At 48.2% G+C, this 13,477-nt stretch overlaps 29 non-coding genes across 29 annotated transcripts; all 29 read left to right on the top strand.

Annotated features, from left to right (window-relative positions):
* The first annotated feature begins 41 nt into the window (after nt 1-41).
* On the top strand, nt 42-113 carry TRNAP-UGG (transfer RNA proline (anticodon UGG)). The gene has a single exon. It is a non-coding gene; the product is annotated as a tRNA-Pro (tRNA).
* A 635-nt stretch (nt 114-748) lies between these two features.
* TRNAP-AGG (transfer RNA proline (anticodon AGG)) lies at nt 749-820 on the top strand. Its single transcript has one exon. It is a non-coding gene; the product is annotated as a tRNA-Pro (tRNA).
* A 291-nt stretch (nt 821-1,111) lies between these two features.
* On the top strand, nt 1,112-1,183 carry TRNAP-UGG (transfer RNA proline (anticodon UGG)). The gene has a single exon. It is a non-coding gene; the product is annotated as a tRNA-Pro (tRNA).
* Nucleotides 1,184-1,322: 139 nt separating this feature from the next.
* Nucleotides 1,323-1,394, top strand: TRNAP-CGG (transfer RNA proline (anticodon CGG)). Its single transcript has one exon. It is a non-coding gene; the product is annotated as a tRNA-Pro (tRNA).
* Nucleotides 1,395-1,817: 423 nt separating this feature from the next.
* Nucleotides 1,818-1,889, top strand: TRNAP-AGG (transfer RNA proline (anticodon AGG)). Its single transcript has one exon. It is a non-coding gene; the product is annotated as a tRNA-Pro (tRNA).
* A 291-nt stretch (nt 1,890-2,180) lies between these two features.
* TRNAP-UGG (transfer RNA proline (anticodon UGG)) lies at nt 2,181-2,252 on the top strand. Its single transcript has one exon. It is a non-coding gene; the product is annotated as a tRNA-Pro (tRNA).
* Nucleotides 2,253-2,648: 396 nt separating this feature from the next.
* On the top strand, nt 2,649-2,720 carry TRNAP-AGG (transfer RNA proline (anticodon AGG)). Its single transcript has one exon. It is a non-coding gene; the product is annotated as a tRNA-Pro (tRNA).
* Nucleotides 2,721-3,011: 291 nt separating this feature from the next.
* Nucleotides 3,012-3,083, top strand: TRNAP-UGG (transfer RNA proline (anticodon UGG)). Its single transcript has one exon. It is a non-coding gene; the product is annotated as a tRNA-Pro (tRNA).
* Nucleotides 3,084-3,223: 140 nt separating this feature from the next.
* On the top strand, nt 3,224-3,295 carry TRNAP-AGG (transfer RNA proline (anticodon AGG)). The gene has a single exon. It is a non-coding gene; the product is annotated as a tRNA-Pro (tRNA).
* Nucleotides 3,296-3,718: 423 nt separating this feature from the next.
* Nucleotides 3,719-3,790, top strand: TRNAP-AGG (transfer RNA proline (anticodon AGG)). Its single transcript has one exon. It is a non-coding gene; the product is annotated as a tRNA-Pro (tRNA).
* Nucleotides 3,791-4,292: 502 nt separating this feature from the next.
* TRNAP-CGG (transfer RNA proline (anticodon CGG)) lies at nt 4,293-4,364 on the top strand. Its single transcript has one exon. It is a non-coding gene; the product is annotated as a tRNA-Pro (tRNA).
* Nucleotides 4,365-4,787: 423 nt separating this feature from the next.
* TRNAP-AGG (transfer RNA proline (anticodon AGG)) lies at nt 4,788-4,859 on the top strand. The gene has a single exon. It is a non-coding gene; the product is annotated as a tRNA-Pro (tRNA).
* A 291-nt stretch (nt 4,860-5,150) lies between these two features.
* Nucleotides 5,151-5,222, top strand: TRNAP-UGG (transfer RNA proline (anticodon UGG)). Its single transcript has one exon. It is a non-coding gene; the product is annotated as a tRNA-Pro (tRNA).
* Nucleotides 5,223-5,362: 140 nt separating this feature from the next.
* On the top strand, nt 5,363-5,434 carry TRNAP-AGG (transfer RNA proline (anticodon AGG)). Its single transcript has one exon. It is a non-coding gene; the product is annotated as a tRNA-Pro (tRNA).
* Nucleotides 5,435-5,830: 396 nt separating this feature from the next.
* Nucleotides 5,831-5,902, top strand: TRNAP-AGG (transfer RNA proline (anticodon AGG)). The gene has a single exon. It is a non-coding gene; the product is annotated as a tRNA-Pro (tRNA).
* Nucleotides 5,903-6,499: 597 nt separating this feature from the next.
* On the top strand, nt 6,500-6,571 carry TRNAP-AGG (transfer RNA proline (anticodon AGG)). The gene has a single exon. It is a non-coding gene; the product is annotated as a tRNA-Pro (tRNA).
* A 291-nt stretch (nt 6,572-6,862) lies between these two features.
* TRNAP-UGG (transfer RNA proline (anticodon UGG)) lies at nt 6,863-6,934 on the top strand. Its single transcript has one exon. It is a non-coding gene; the product is annotated as a tRNA-Pro (tRNA).
* A 608-nt stretch (nt 6,935-7,542) lies between these two features.
* Nucleotides 7,543-7,614, top strand: TRNAP-AGG (transfer RNA proline (anticodon AGG)). The gene has a single exon. It is a non-coding gene; the product is annotated as a tRNA-Pro (tRNA).
* A 129-nt stretch (nt 7,615-7,743) lies between these two features.
* TRNAP-CGG (transfer RNA proline (anticodon CGG)) lies at nt 7,744-7,815 on the top strand. The gene has a single exon. It is a non-coding gene; the product is annotated as a tRNA-Pro (tRNA).
* A 396-nt stretch (nt 7,816-8,211) lies between these two features.
* TRNAP-AGG (transfer RNA proline (anticodon AGG)) lies at nt 8,212-8,283 on the top strand. Its single transcript has one exon. It is a non-coding gene; the product is annotated as a tRNA-Pro (tRNA).
* Nucleotides 8,284-8,574: 291 nt separating this feature from the next.
* On the top strand, nt 8,575-8,646 carry TRNAP-UGG (transfer RNA proline (anticodon UGG)). The gene has a single exon. It is a non-coding gene; the product is annotated as a tRNA-Pro (tRNA).
* Nucleotides 8,647-9,038: 392 nt separating this feature from the next.
* On the top strand, nt 9,039-9,110 carry TRNAP-AGG (transfer RNA proline (anticodon AGG)). The gene has a single exon. It is a non-coding gene; the product is annotated as a tRNA-Pro (tRNA).
* A 291-nt stretch (nt 9,111-9,401) lies between these two features.
* Nucleotides 9,402-9,473, top strand: TRNAP-UGG (transfer RNA proline (anticodon UGG)). The gene has a single exon. It is a non-coding gene; the product is annotated as a tRNA-Pro (tRNA).
* Nucleotides 9,474-9,612: 139 nt separating this feature from the next.
* On the top strand, nt 9,613-9,684 carry TRNAP-CGG (transfer RNA proline (anticodon CGG)). The gene has a single exon. It is a non-coding gene; the product is annotated as a tRNA-Pro (tRNA).
* A 423-nt stretch (nt 9,685-10,107) lies between these two features.
* Nucleotides 10,108-10,179, top strand: TRNAP-AGG (transfer RNA proline (anticodon AGG)). Its single transcript has one exon. It is a non-coding gene; the product is annotated as a tRNA-Pro (tRNA).
* A 291-nt stretch (nt 10,180-10,470) lies between these two features.
* TRNAP-UGG (transfer RNA proline (anticodon UGG)) lies at nt 10,471-10,542 on the top strand. The gene has a single exon. It is a non-coding gene; the product is annotated as a tRNA-Pro (tRNA).
* A 140-nt stretch (nt 10,543-10,682) lies between these two features.
* TRNAP-AGG (transfer RNA proline (anticodon AGG)) lies at nt 10,683-10,754 on the top strand. The gene has a single exon. It is a non-coding gene; the product is annotated as a tRNA-Pro (tRNA).
* Nucleotides 10,755-11,177: 423 nt separating this feature from the next.
* On the top strand, nt 11,178-11,249 carry TRNAP-AGG (transfer RNA proline (anticodon AGG)). Its single transcript has one exon. It is a non-coding gene; the product is annotated as a tRNA-Pro (tRNA).
* A 495-nt stretch (nt 11,250-11,744) lies between these two features.
* Nucleotides 11,745-11,816, top strand: TRNAP-CGG (transfer RNA proline (anticodon CGG)). The gene has a single exon. It is a non-coding gene; the product is annotated as a tRNA-Pro (tRNA).
* The last annotated feature ends 1,661 nt before the right edge of the window (nt 11,817-13,477 follow it).

The following is a 13,477-nucleotide window of genomic DNA, read 5'->3' as shown; positions in this document are numbered from 1 at the left end:
TCAAAGTCAGCATAGGAAGGAAACCAGCAGCTGCCACCTCTGGCTCGTTGGTCTAGGGGTATGATTCTCGCTTTGGGTGCGAGAGGTCCCGGGTTCAAATCCCGGACGAGCCCTGGTTTTTCCTGAGGAGTGACCTTTCTCCTTTTTCTCACCTCTTGTCAACATGCCCATAGTAAGCCTCCACCCAATGGATTTTTTGCAAATCTGCCAAGACAAAAGTACCTGACACGCCTCAAGAGTATGGCAGAATTCTGGCTTGTTGGTCTAGAGGAATGATTCTCGCTTAGGGTGCGAGAGGCCCCGGGTTCGAATCCCTGATGAGCCCTGTCACCACCTTCATTTGCCGCCCTCACCTCTCATAAATCGGTTTAATCTGCTGTTTACCAGAGCGGTTTGCTTTAAATCACGGACAGAGGTGTTTTCGGAGATGACTTTACTTTTTGGTTACCTTAATTCAACTCTGAGCATTGTAGAAGTGAAAACCTGCCAATGCTGTCTTCAGTGGAAACGCTGTGTCGACTCATTGGTCTAGGGGTATGATCCTCACTTAGGGTTCCTTCCCAACCTTATCATTCAGTGAGCTATCTTTAGTCTTCTCCTTGTTTGTTTTCTGACAACAGCGGTGTGGAACTTCTGTCCTTCTCAGTCCTGTGTGTGAATAAATTTGGTGTTGACAAACGGCCATTCGACGCTGTCTCAGCTTGGCTCGTTGGTGTTGGCAAACGGCCTTTTGAAGCTGTCTCAGCTTGGCTCGTTGGTCTAGGGGTATGATTCTCGCTTAGGGTGCGAGAGGTCCCTGGTTCAAATCCCGGACGAGCCCACCTTTTGAGAGCATTCCTGCTCATCCAGTTCCATGAGTAGCATGTAGTCTTCTCCTTGTGTGTTTTCTGGCACCAGTGTCCAACCCCTCACTGGCTTATGCAATACATGTAATGCTTGCAAAGTGCCTTTCTTTTATTTTAATTGTCTATTATTCTGAATGGACTTTTATGCAGATGATCCATTAGAGATTGATATTTGCCTCTGTAGGTGCCAAGCAAGCTCCCCACATGGCAGCATACTTTGAGAGGTCAAAGTCAGCATAGTAAGGAAACCAGCAGCTGCCAACTCTGGCTCGTTGGTCTAGGGGTATGATTCTCGCTTTGGGTGCGAGAGGTCTCGGGTTCAAATCCCGAACGAGCCCTAGCTTTTCCTGAGGAGTGACCTTTCTCCTTTTTCTCACCTCTTGTCAACATGCCCATAGTAAGCCTCCACCCAATGGATTTTTGCAAATCTGCCAAGGCAAAAGTACCTGACACGCCTCAGGAGTATGGCAGAATTCTGGCTCGTTGGTCTAGAGGTATGATTCTCGCTTCGGGTGCGAGAGGCCCCGGGTTCGAATCCCGGACGAGCCCTGTCACCACCTTCATTTGCCGCCCTCACCTCTCATAAATCGGTTTCATCTGCTGTTTACCAGAGCGGTTTGCTTTAAATCACGGACAGAGGTGTTTTCGGAGAAGACTTTACTTTTTGGTTACCTTAATTCAACTCTGAGCATTGTAGAAGTGAAAACCTGCCAATGCTGTCTTCAGTGGAAACGCTGTGTCGACTCATTGGTCTAGGGGTATGATCCTCACTTAGGGTTCCTTCCCAACCTTATCATTCCGTGAGCTATCTTTAGTCTTCTCCTTGTTTGTTTTCTGACAACAGCGGTGTGGAACTTCTGTCCTTTTCAGTCCTGTGTGTGAATAAATTTGGTGTTGACAAACGGCCATTCGACGCTGTCTCAGCTTGGCTCGTTGGTGTTGGCAAATGGCCTTTTGAAGCTTTCTCAGCTTTGCTCGTTGGTCTAGGGGTATGATTCTCGCTTAGGGTGCGAGAGGTCCCGGGTTCGAATCCCGGACGAGCCCACCTTTTGAGAGCATTCCTGCTCATCCAGTTCCATGAGTAGCATGTAGTCTTCTCCTTGTGTGTTTTCTGGCACCAGTGTCCAACCCCTCACTGGCTTATGCAATACATGTAATGCTTGCAAAGTGCCTTTCTTTTATTTTAATTGTCTATCATTCTGAATGGACTTTTATGCAGATGATCCATTAGAGATTGATATTTGCCTCTGTAGGTGCCAAGCAAGCTCTCCACATGGCAGCATACTTTGAGAGGTCAAAGTCAGCATAGGAAGGAAACCAGCAGCTGCCACCTCTGGCTCGTTGGTCTAGGGGTATGATTCTCGCTTTGGGTGCGAGAGGTCCCGGGTTCAAATCCCGGACGAGCCCTATCACCACCTTCATTTGCCGCCCTCACCTCTCATAAATCGGTTTCATCTGCTGTTTACCAGAGCGGTTTGCTTTAAATCACGGACAGAGGTGTTTTCGGAGAAGACTTTACTTTTTGGTTACCTTAATTCAACTCTGAGCATTGTAGAAGTGAAAACCTGCCAATGCTGTCTTCAGTGGAAACGCTGTGTCGACTCATTGGTCTAGGGGTATGATCCTCACTTAGGGTTCCTTCCCATCCTTATCATTCCGTGAGCTATCTTTAGTCTTCTCCTTGTTTGTTTTCTGACAGCAGCAGTCCTGTGAATAAATTTGGTGTTGGCAAACGGCCTTTCGACGTTGTCTCAGCTTGGCTCGTTGGTGTTGGCAAACGTCCTTTTGGTGCTGTCTCAGCTTGGCTCGTTGGTCTAGGAGTATGATTCTCGCTTAGGGTGCGAGAGGTCCCGGGTTCAAATCCCGGACGAGCCCACCTTTTGAGAGCATTCCTGCTCATCCAGTTCCATGAGTAGCATGTAGTCTTCTCCTTGTGTGTTTTCTGGCACCAGTGTCCAACCCCTCACTGGCTTATGCAATACATGTAATGCTTGCAAAGTGCCTTTCTTTTATTTTAATTGTCTATCATTCTGAATGGACTTTTATGCAGATGATCCATTAGAGATTGATATTTGCCTCTGTAGGTGCCAAGCAAGCTCTCCACATGGCAGCATACTTTGAGAGGTCAAAGTCAGCATAGGAAGGAAACCAGCAGCTGCCACCTCTGGCTCGTTGGTCTAGGGGTATGATTCTCGCTTTGGGTGCGAGAGGTCCCGGGTTCAAATCCCGAACGAGCCCTGGTTTTTCCTGAGGAGTGACCTTTCTCCTTTTTCTCACCTCTTGTCAACATGCCCATAGTAAGCCTCCACCCAATGCATTTTTTGCAAATCTGCCAAGACAAAAGTACCTGACACGCCTCAGGAGTATGGCAGAATTCTGGCTCGTTGGTCTAGAGGAATGATTCTCGCTTAGGGTGCGAGAGGCCCCGGGTTCGAATCCCTGATGAGCCCTGTCACCACCTTCATTTGCCGCCCTCACCTCTCATAAATCGGTTTAATCTGCTGTTTACCAGAGCGGTTTGCTTTAAATCACGGACAGAGGTGTTTTCGGAGATGACTTTACTTTTTGGTTACCTTAATTCAACTCTGAGCATTGTAGAAGTGAAAACCTGCCAATGCTGTCTTCAGTGGAAACGCTGTGTCGACTCATTGGTCTAGGGGTATGATCCTCACTTAGGGTTCCTTCCCAACCTTATCATTCCGTGAGCTATCTTTAGTCTTCTCCTTGTTTGTTTTCTGACAACAGCGGTGTGGAACTTCTGTCCTTCTCAGTCCTGTGTGTGAATAAATTTGGTGTTGACAAACGGCCATTCGACGCTGTCTCAGCTTGGCTCGTTGGTGTTGGCAAACGGCCTTTTGAAGCTGTCTCAGCTTGGCTCGTTGGTATAGGGGTATGATTCTCGCTTAGGGTGCGAGAGGTCCCGGGTTCAAATCCCGGACGAGCCCACCTTTTGAGAGCATTCCTGCTCATCCAGTTCCATGAGTAGCATGTAGTCTTCTCCTTGTGTGTTTTCTGGCACCAGTGTCCAACCCCTCACTGGCTTATGCAATACATGTAATGCTTGCAAAGTGCCTTTCTTTTATTTTAATTGTCTATTATTCTGAATGGACTTTTATGCAGATGATCCATTAGAGATTGATATTTGCCTCTGTAGGTGCCAAGCAAGCTCCCCACATGGCAGCATACTTTGAGAGGTCAAAGTCAGCATAGTAAGGAAACCAGCAGCTGCCACCTCTGGCTCGTTGGTCTAGGGGTATGATTCTCGCTTTGGGTGCGAGAGGTCTCGGGCTCAAATCCCGAACTAGCCCTAGCTTTTCCTGAGGACTGACCTTTCTCCTTTTTCTCACCTCTTGTCAACATGCCCATAGTAAGCCTCCACCCAATGGATTTTTGCAAATCTGCCAAGGCAAAAGTACCTGACACGCCTCAGGAGTATGGCAGAATTCTGGCTCGTTGGTCTAGAGGTATGATTCTCGCTTCGGGTGCGAGAGGCCCCGGGTTCGAATCCCGGACGAGCCCTGTCACCACCTTCATTTGCCGCCCTCACCTCTCATAAATCGGTTTCATCTGCTGTTTACCAGAGCGGTTTGCTTTAAATCACGGACAGAGGTGTTTTCGGAGAAGACTTTACTTTTTGGTTACCTTAATTCAACTCTGAGCATTGTAGAAGTGAAAACCTGCCAATGCTGTCTTCAGTGGAAACGCTGTGTCGACTCATTGGTCTAGGGGTATGATCCTCACTTAGGGTTCCTTCCCAACCTTATCATTCCGTGAGCTATCTTTAGTCTTCTCCTTGTTTGTTTTCTGACAACAGCGGTGTGGAACTTCTGTCCTTCTCAGTCCTGTGTGTGAATAAATTTGGTGTTGACAAACGGCCGTTCGACGCTGTCTCAGCTTGGCTCGTTGGTGTTGGCACACGGCCTTTTGAAGCTGTCTCAGCTTGGCTTGTTGTTCTAGTGGTATGATTCTCGCTTAGGGTGCGAGAGATCCCGGGTTCAAATCCCGGACGAGCCCACCTTTTGAGAGCATTCCTGCTCATCCAGTTCCATGAGTAGCATGTAGTCTTCTCCTTGTGTGTTTTCTGGCACCAGTGTCCAACCCCTCACTGGCTTATGCAATACATGTAATGCTTGCAAAGTGTCTTTCTTTTATTTTAATTGTCTATCATTCTGAATGGACTTTTATGCAGATGATCCATTAGAGATTGATATTTGCCTCTGTAGGTGCCAAGCAAGCTCTCCACATGGCAGCATACTTTGAGAGGTCAAAGTCAGCATAGGAAGGAAACCAGCAGCTGCCACCTCTGGCTCGTTGGTCTAGGGGTATGATTCTCGCTTTGGGTGCGAGAGGTCCCGGGTTCAAATCCCGGACGAGCCCTGGTTTTTCCTGAGGAGTGACCTTTCTCCTTTTTCTCACCTCTTGTCAACATGCCCCTAGTAAGCCTCCACCCAATGGATTTTTTGCAAATCTGCCAAGACAAAAGTACCTGACACGCCTCAGGAGTATGGCAGAATTCTGGCTCGTTGGTCTAGAGGAATGATTCTCGCTTAGGGTGCGAGAGGCCCCGGGTTCGAATCCCTGATGAGCCCTGTCACCACCTTCATTTGCCGCCCTCACCTCTCATAAATCGGTTTAATCTGCTGTTTACCAAAACAGTTTGCTTTAAATCACGGACAGTGGTGTTTTCGGAGAAAACTTTACTTTTTGGTTACCTTAATTCAACTCTGAGCATTGTAGAAGTGAAAACCTGCCAATGCTGTCTTCAGTGGAAACGCTGTGTCGACTCATTGGTCTAGGGGTATGATCCTCACTTAGGGTTCCTTCCCAACCTTATCATTCCGTGAGCTATCTTTAGTCTTCTCCTTGTTTGTTTTCTGACAGCAGCAGTCCTGTGAATAAATTTGGTGTTGGCAAACGGCCTTTCGACGTTGTCTCAGCTTGGCTCGTTGGTGTTGGCAAACGTCCTTTTAGTGCTGTCTCTGCTTGGCTCGTTGGTCTAGGGGTATGATTCTCGCTTAGGGTGCGAGAGGTCCCGGGTTCAAATCCCGGACGAGCCCACCTTTTGAGAGCATTCCTGCTCATCCAGTTCCATGAGTAGCATGTAGTCTTCTACTTGTGTGTTTTCTGGCACCAGTGTCTGCCAAGACAAAAGTACCTGACACGCCTCAGGAGTATGGCAGAATTCTGGCTCGTTGGTCTAGTAGTATGATTCTCGCTTCGGGTGTGAGAGGCCCCGAGTTCGTATCCCGGACGAGCCCTGTCACCACCTTCATTTACCGCCCTCACCTCTCATAAATCGGTTTCATCTGCTCTTTACCAGAGCGGTTTGCTTTAAGTCACGGACAGAGGTGTTTCCGGAGAAGACTTTACTTTTTGGTTACCTTAATTCAACTCTGAGCATTGTAGAAGTGAAAACCTGCCAATGCTGTCTTCAGTGGAAACGCTGTGTCGACTCATTGGTCTAGGGGTATGATCCTCACTTAGGGTTCCTTCCCATCCTTATCATTCCGTGAGCTATCTTTAGTCTTCTCCTTGTTTGTTTTCTGACAGCAGCAGTCCTGTGAATAAATTTGGTGTTGGCAAACGGCCTTTCGACGTTGTCTCAGCTTGGCTCGTTGGTGTTGGCAAACGTCCTTTTGGTGCAGTCTCAGCTTGGCTCGTTGGTCTAGGGGTATGATTCTCGCTTAGGGTGCGAGAGGTCCCGGGTTCAAATCCCGGACGAGCCAACCTTTTGAGGGCATTCCTGCTCATCCAGTTCCATGAGTAGCATGTAGTCTTCTCCTTGTGTGTTTTCTGGCACCAGTGTCCAACCCCTCACTGGCTTATGCAATACATGTAATGCTTGCAAAGTGCCTTTCTTTTATTTTAATTGTCTATCATTCTGAATGGACTTTTATGCAGATGATCCATTAGAGATTGATATTTGCCTCTGTAGGTGCCAAGCAAGCTCTCCACATGGCAGCATACTTTGAGAGGTCAAAGTCGTCATAGGAAGGAAACCAGCAGCTGCCACCTCTGGCTCGTTGGTCTAGGGGTATGATTCTCGCTTTGGGTGCGAGAGGTCCCGGGTTCAAATCCCGGACGAGCCCTAGCTTTTCCTGAGGAGTGACCTTTCTCCTTTTTCTCACCTCTTGTCAACATGCCCATAGTAAGCCTCCACCCAATGGATTTTTTGCAAATCTGCCAAGCCAAAAGTACCTGACACGACTCAGGAGTATGGCAGAATTCTGGCTTGTTGGTCTAGAGGTATTATTCTCGCTTTGGGTGAGAGAGGCCCCGGGTTCGAATCCCGGACGAGCCCTATCACCACCTTCATTTGCCGCCCTCACCTCTCATAAATCGGTTTCATCTGCTGTTTACCAGAGCGGTTTGCTTTAAATCACGGACAGAGGTGTTTTCGGAGAAGACTTTACTTTTTGGTTACCTTAATTCAACTCTGAGCATTGTAGAAGTGAAAACCTGCCAATGCTGTCTTCAGTGGAAACGCTGTGTCGACTCATTGGTCTAGGGGTATGATCCTCACTTAGGGTTCCTTCCCAACCTTATCATTCCGTGAGCTATCTTTAGTCTTCTCCTTGTTTGTTTTCTGACAGCAGCAGTCCTGTGAATAAATTTGGTGTTGGCAAACGGCCTTTCGACGTTGTCTCAGCTTGGCTCGTTGGTGTTGGCAAACGTCCTTTTAGTGCTGTCTCTGCTTGGCTCGTTGGTCTAGGGGTATGATTCTCGCTTAGGGTGCGAGAGGTCCCGGGTTCAAATCCCGGACGAGCCCACCTTTTGAGAGCATTCCTGCTCATCCAGTTCCATGAGTAGCATGTAGTCTTCTACTTGTGTGTTTTCTGGCACCAGTGTCTGCCAAGACAAAAGTACCTGACACGCCTCAGGAGTATGGCAGAATTCTGGCTCGTTGGTCTAGTGGTATGATTCTCGCTTCGGGTGTGAGAGGCCCCGAGTTCGTATCCCGGACGAGCCCTGTCACCACCTTCATTTACCGCCCTCACCTCTCATAAATCGGTTTCATCTGCTCTTTACCAGAGCGGTTTGCTTTAAGTCACGGACAGAGGTGTTTCCGGAGAAGACTTTACTTTTTGGTTACCTTAATTCAACTCTGAGCATTGTAGAAGTGAAAACCTGCCAATGCTGTCTTCAGTGGAAACGCTGTGTCGACTCATTGGTCTAGGGGTATGATCCTCACTTAGGGTTCCTTCCCATCCTTATCATTCCGTGAGCTATCTTTAGTCTTCTCCTTGTTTGTTTTCTGACAGCAGCAGTCCTGTGAATAAATTTGGTGTTGGCAAACGGCCTTTCGACGTTGTCTCAGCTTGGCTCGTTGGTGTTGGCAAACGTCCTTTTGGTGCAGTCTCAGCTTGGCTCGTTGGTCTAGGGGTATGATTCTCGCTTAGGGTGCGAGAGGTCCCGGGTTCAAATCCCGGACGAGCCAACCTTTTGAGGGCATTCCTGCTCATCCAGTTCCATGAGTAGCATGTAGTCTTCTCCTTGTGTGTTTTCTGGCACCAGTGTCCAACCCCTCACTGGCTTATGCAATACATGTAATGCTTGCAAAGTGCCTTTCTTTTATTTTAATTGTCTATCATTCTGAATGGACTTTTATGCAGATGATCCATTAGAGATTGATATTTGCCTCTGTAGGTGCCAAGCAAGCTCTCCACATGGCAGCATACTTTGAGAGGTCAAAGTCAGCATAGGAAGGAAACCAGCAGCTGCCACCTCTGGCTCGTTGGTCTAGGGGTATGATTTTCGCTTTGGGTGCGAGAGGTCCCGGGTTCAAATCCCGGACGAGCCCTGGTTTTTCCTGAGGAGTGACCTTTCTCCTTTTTCTCACCTCTTGTCAACATGCCCATAGTAAGCCTCCACCCAATGGATTTTTTGCAAATCTGCCAAGACAAAAGTACCTGACACGCCTCAAGAGTATGCCAATGCTGTCTTCAGTGGAAACGCTGTGTCGACTCATTGGTCTAGGGGTATGATCCTCACTTAGGGTTCCTTCCCAACCTTATCATTCCGTGAGCTATCTTTAGTCTTCTCCTTGTTTGTTTTCTGACAACAGCGGTGTGGAACTTCTGTCCTTCTCAGTCCTGTGTGTGAATAAATTTGGTGTTGACAAACGGCCATTCGACGCTGTCTCAGCTTGGCTCGTTGGTGTTGGCAAACGGCCTTTTGAAGCTGTCTCAGCTTGGCTCGTTGGTCTAGGGGTATGATTCTCGCTTAGGGTGCGAGAGGTCCCGGGTTCAAATCCCGGACGAGCCCACCTTTTGAGAGCATTCCTGCTCATCCAGTTCCATGAGTAGCATGTAGTCTTCTCCTTGTGTGTTTTCTGGCACCAGTGTCCAACCCCTCACTGGCTTATGCAATACATGTAATGCTTGCAAAGTGCCTTTATTTTATTTTAATTGTCTATTATTCTGAATGGACTTTTATGCAGATGATCCATTAGAGATTGATATTTGCCTCTGTAGGTGCCAAGCAAGCTCCCCACATGGCAGCATACTTTGAGAGGTCAAAGTCAGCATAGTAAGGAAACCAGCAGCTGCCACCTCTGGCTCGTTGGTCTAGGGGTATGATTCTCGCTTTGGGTGCGAGAGGTCTCGGGTTCAAATCCCGAACGAGCCCTAGCTTTTCCTGAGGAGTGACCTTTCTCCTTTTTCTCACCTCTTGTCAACATGCCCATAGTAAGTCTCCACCCAATGGATTTTTGCAAATCTGCCAAGGCAAAAGTACCTGACACGCCTCAGGAGTATGGCAGAATTCTGGCTCGTTGGTCTAGAGGTATGATTCTCGCTTCGGGTGCGAGAGGCCCCGGGTTCGAATCCCGGACGAGCCCTGTCACCACCTTCATTTGCCGCCCTCACCTCTCATAAATCGGTTTCATCTGCTGTTTACCAGAGCGGTTTGCTTTAAATAACGGACAGAGGTGTTTTCGGAGATGACTTTACTTTTTGGTTACCTTAATTCAACTCTGAGCATTGTAGAAGTGAAAACCTGCCAATGCTGTCTTCAGTGGAAACGCTGTGTCGACTCATTGGTCTAGGGGTATGATCCTCACTTAGGGTTCCTTCCCAACCTTATCATTCCGTGAGCTATCTTTAGTCTTCTCCTTGTTTGTTTTCTGACAACAGCGGTGTGGAACTTCTGTCCTTCTCAGTCCTGTGTGTGAATAAATTTGGTGTTGACAAACGGCCATTCGACGCTGTCTCAGCTTGGCTCGTTGGTGTTGGCAAACGGCCTTTTGAAGCTGTCTCAGCTTGGCTCGTTGGTCTAGGGGTATGATTCTCGCTTAGGGTGCGAGAGGTCCCGGGTTCAAATCCCGGACGAGCCCACCTTTTGAGAGCATTCCTGCTCATCCAGTTCCATGAGTAGCATGTAGTCTTCTCCTTGTGTGTTTTCTGGCACCAGTGTCCAACCCCTCACTGGCTTATGCAATACATGTAATGCTTGCAAAGTGCCTTTCTTTTATTTTAATTGTCTATCATTCTGAATGGACTTTTATGCAGATGATCCATTAGAGATTGATATTTGCCTCTGTAGGTGCCAAGCAAGCTCTCCACATGGCAGCATACTTTGAGAGGTCAAAGTCAGCATAGGAAGGAAACCAGCAGCTGCCACCTCTGGCTCGTTGGTCTAGGGGTATGATTCTCGCTTTGGGTTCGAGAGGTCCCGGGTTCAAATCCCGGACGAGCCCTGGTTTTTCCTGAGGAGTGACCTTTCTCCTTTTTCTCACCTCTTGTCAACATGCCCATAGTAAGCCTCCACCCAATGGATTTTTTGCAAATCTGCCAAGACAAAAGTACCTGACACGCCTCAGGAGTATGGCAGAATTCTGGCTCGTTGGTCTAGAGGAATGATTCTCGCTTAGGGTGCGAGAGGCCCCGGGTTCGAATCCCTGATGAGCCCTGTCACCACCTTCATTTGCCGCCCTCACCTCTCATAAATCGGTTTCATCTGCTCTTTACCAGAGCGGTTTGCTTTAAATCACGGACAGAGGGGTTTTCGGAGATGACTTTACTTTTTGGTTACCTTAATTCAACTCTGAGCATTGTAGAAGTGAAAACCTGCCAATGCTGTCTTCAGTGGAAACGCTGTGTCGACTCATTGGTCTAGGGGTATGATCCTCACTTAGGGTTCCTTCCCAACCTTATCATTCCGTGAGCTATCTTTAGTCTTCTCCTTGTTTGTTTTCTGACAACAGCGGTGTGGAACTTCTGTCCTTCTCAGTCCTGTGTGTGAATAAATTTGGTGTTGACAAACGGCCATTCGACGCTGTCTCAGCTTGGCTCGTTGGTGTTGGCAAACGGCCTTTTGAAGCTGTCTCAGCTTGGCTCGTTGGTCTAGGGGTATGATTCTCGCTTAGGGTGCGAGAGGTCCCGGGTTCAAATCCCGGACGAGCCCACCTTTTGAGAGCATTCCTGCTCATCCAGTTCCATGAGTAGCATGTAGTCTTCTCCTTGTGTGTTTTCTGGCACCAGTGTCCAACCCCTCACTGGCTTATGCAATACATGTAATTACTGCAAAGTGCCTTTCTTTTATTTTAATTGTCTATCATTCTGAATGGACTTTTATGCAGATGATCCATTAGAGATTGATATTTGCCTCTGTAGGTGCCAAGCAAGCTCTCCACATGGCAGCATACTTTGAGAGGTCAAAGTCAGCATAGGAAGGAAACCAGCAGCTGCCACCTCTGGCTCGTTGGTCTAGGGGTATGATTCTCGCTTTGGGTGCGAGAGGTTCAAATCCCGGACGAGCCCTAGCTTTTCCTGAGGAGTGACCTTTCTCCTTTTTCTCACGTCTTGTCAACATGCCCATAGTAAGCCTCCACCCAATGGATTTTTGCAAATCTGCCAAGGCAAAAGTACCTGACACGCCTCAGGAGTATGGCAGAATTCTGGCTCGTTGGTCTAGTGGTATGATTCTCGCTTCGGGTGCGAGAGGCCCCGGGTTCGAATCCCGGACGAGCCCTGTCACCACCTTCATTTACCGCCCTCACCTCTCATAAATCGGTTTCATCTGCTCTTTACCAGAGCGGTTTGCTTTAAGTCACGGACAGAGGTGTTTCCGGAGAAGACTTTACTTTTTGGTTACCTTAATTCAACTCTGAGCATTGTAGAAGTGAAAACCTGCGAATGCTGTCTTCAGTGGAAACGCTGTGTCGACTCATTGGTCTAGGGGTATGATCCTCACTTAGGGTTCCTTCCCATCCTTATCATTCCGTGAGCTATCTTTAGTCTTCTCCTTGTTTGTTTTCTGACAGCAGCAGTCCTGTGAATAAATTTGGTGTTGGCAAACGGCCTTTCGACGTTGTCTCAGCTTGGCTCGTTGGTGTTGGCAAACGTCCTTTTGCTGCTGTCTCAGCTTGGCTCGTTGGTCTAGGGGTATGATTCTCGCTTAGGGTGCGAGAGGTCCCGGGTTCAAATCCTAAACGAGCCCTAGCTTTTCCTAGCATACCCGCTCATCCAGTTCCATGAGTAGTATGTAGTCTTCTCCTTGTGTGTTTTCTGGCACCAGTGTCTGCCAAGACAAAAGTACCTGACACGCCTCAGGAGCATGGCAGAATTCTGGCTCGTTGGTCTGGTGGTATGATTCTCCCTTCGGGTGCGAGAGGCCCCGGGTTCAAATTTCGGACGAGCCCTGGCACCACCTTCATTTGCCGCCCTCACCTCTCATAAATCGGTTTCATCTGCTCTTTACCAGAGCGGTTTGCTTTAAGTCACGGACAGAGGTGTTTCCGGAGAAGACTTTACTTTTTGGTTACCTTAATTCAACTCTGAGCATTGTAGAAGTGAAAACCTGGGAATGCTGTCTTCAGTGGAAACGCTGTGTCGACTCATTGGTCTAGGGGTATGATCCTCACTTAGGGTTCCTTCCCATCCTTATCATTCCGTGAGCTATCTTTAGTCTTCTCCTTGTTTGTTTTCTGACAGCAGCAGTCCTGTGAATAAATTTGGTGTTGGCAAACGGCCTTTCGACGTTGTCTCAGCTTGGCTCGTTGGTGTTGGCAAACGTCCTTTTGCTGCTGTCTCAGCTTGGCTCGTTGGTCTAGGGGTATGATTCTCGCTTAGGGTGCGAGAGGTCCCGGGTTCAAATCCTAAACGAGCCCTAGCTTTTCCTAGCATACCCGCTCATCCAGTTCCATGAGTAGTATGTAGTCTTCTCCTTGTGTGTTTTCTGGCACCAGTGTCTGCCAAGACAAAAGTACCTGACACGCCTCAGGAGCATGGCAGAATTCTGGCTCGTTGGTCTGGTGGTATGATTCTCCCTTCGGGTGCGAGAGGCCCCGGGTTCAAATTTCGGACGAGCCCTGGCACCACCTTCATTTGCCGCCCTCACCTCTCATAAATCGGTTTCATCTGCTCTTTACCAGAGCGGTTTGCTTTAAGTCACGGACAGAGGTGTTTCCGGAGAAGACTTTACTTTTTGGTTACCTTAATTCAACTCTGAGCATTGTAGAAGTGAAAACCTGCGAATGCTGTCTTCAGTGGAAACGCTGTGTCGACTCATTGGTCTAGGGGTATGATCCTCACTTAGGGTTCCTTCCCAACCTTATCATTCCGTGAGCTATCTTTAGTCTTCTCCTTGTTTGTTTTCTGACAGCAGCAGTCCTGTGAATAAATTTGGTGTTG

The sequence above is a fragment of the Hyla sarda genome, chromosome 6 (assembly GCF_029499605.1).
Source record: "Hyla sarda isolate aHylSar1 chromosome 6, aHylSar1.hap1, whole genome shotgun sequence".
NCBI lineage: Eukaryota > Metazoa > Chordata > Amphibia > Anura > Hylidae > Hyla > Hyla sarda.
The sequence above is the reverse complement of the archived record's forward strand: the minus strand, read 5'-3'. Positions and strand labels throughout refer to the sequence as shown.